A 1,590-nucleotide genomic window follows, 5' to 3' on the forward strand; every position below is an offset into this window, starting at 1 on the left:
AGGAGCAGCCTTTGTGGATGATTTCACTTTAGTTGATTTCTCAGCTTCGGTTACTTTCTTGCTCAAAACTGGTGAACCAGCTTTGGCGGCAGAAGGACATTTACTGGCAACATGTGTTCTTTCACAACAGTGTTTACACTTCCTAAAACTAGGAGTAGCTTTAGGGCCAGGAAGTATCAGACTAGAAGGTGGGATAACCAACATGTAAAGAAACTTTTGGTCCTTGGCGTCATGGATAACCGGTTTTGGTGGGGTGGTTTCCAAAGTGGTTTTTGGCAAAAGTATTTTTGATTTAAGTATTTTTGGTTTAATGATGACAAATCTTTTGGAAAATCATTTTCTAAGGGGTGAATGAGTTTAACCATCATGCAATGCATTGCATTTTTTCCTCAAACATAACCAGATTTTTTGGGAGAAGCTTCCAAGGTGGTTTTTAACTTTTTAAACCAAAAATCAAATGTTGGTTTTCCTTTTTCCATTTCCCTCTTGTCATTCTTTTTCCAAAAAAAAACCCAACCCCTTCATCTTCCTGAAAATTTCCTTCAACCTACATGTCAAGACCAAAGCAACTAGTTAGAAACCCTAACCCCTCCCGTCGTTCAAATCGTTGTCGGTAAGCCTTCGTCGCAAGCCATCTCATCAACCGCCGATGGTTCGACCATCCCATCGTCAACAGTGACGGGTTCCTCGACCGTTGTTACTCCGCTGCTCCAGCCCCCGGCCGCTGTTGCTCCGCCGACCAGTCAACCTCCATCACCGCCGATGACCACCATAATCACTTACGAGGAAGGTCATGCCATTCTCACTCGATTCTCGTTTGATTTTCCAGGTCTGATCACGAAGTTGCTCACGGCTGCCAAGGTACCGGCTTCCAAGCACAACGTAATTTCGTTCAGTCACTCTTTGCTTGATCAAGGCACCATCAACTGAAATGCATAAACCCACAACCGATACTACTCTATGATGGTTGGTCAATGGGAGGAGTGCAACTAGAAGATGGGTGCCATTGTTGATTCCTTGCAACAAATCAATGATCGGATCGCCGAAGTTGAGAACCGAGTTGTTGGTTTGACTGCTTGTTCAGAAAAATTTTGGACGTATACACGTGACCAAAACAGGGTGGTGAACAAATTTTTGTTTGCAAAAAAAAAAAGTTATGATGGCTGCCGATATCCCGCGTTTTCTCGGAGGTCTTTGTTCGCCGCAAGTTCGACTTCCAAAAATTCGACGTACTTCCACTTCCGATGCTACGGGTCAACCTTTGGACAGTCAAGGTGATGCAGGTAAATTGGATTGATTTCTCCTAGGTGTTTTCTCATCATATTTGAAACTTTATTTTGTCTAATTCTTTTGGATATGTGCTACATTTTCCAACCTCGCCTTTTGTGTTGATTTAGCGAGGTTGTTGATACTCTTATCTTTTGTTAACATTTTGGGCGTTAATATTTTTGTGGTTCCCTTAGCTTGTTCTTTAATTTCATGTACGATTTTTTGATGAATTCTTTTGGCTTGCAAAAATTAAAAAGACGTAGACCATCTTTCATTTTTGGAAAAAACACTTACCCTTGTTACCTAGCCACACACATTAAC

Source organism: Cynara cardunculus (assembly GCF_001531365.2).
Source record: "Cynara cardunculus var. scolymus isolate 2C chromosome LG 10, CcrdV1, whole genome shotgun sequence".
NCBI lineage: Eukaryota > Viridiplantae > Streptophyta > Magnoliopsida > Asterales > Asteraceae > Cynara > Cynara cardunculus.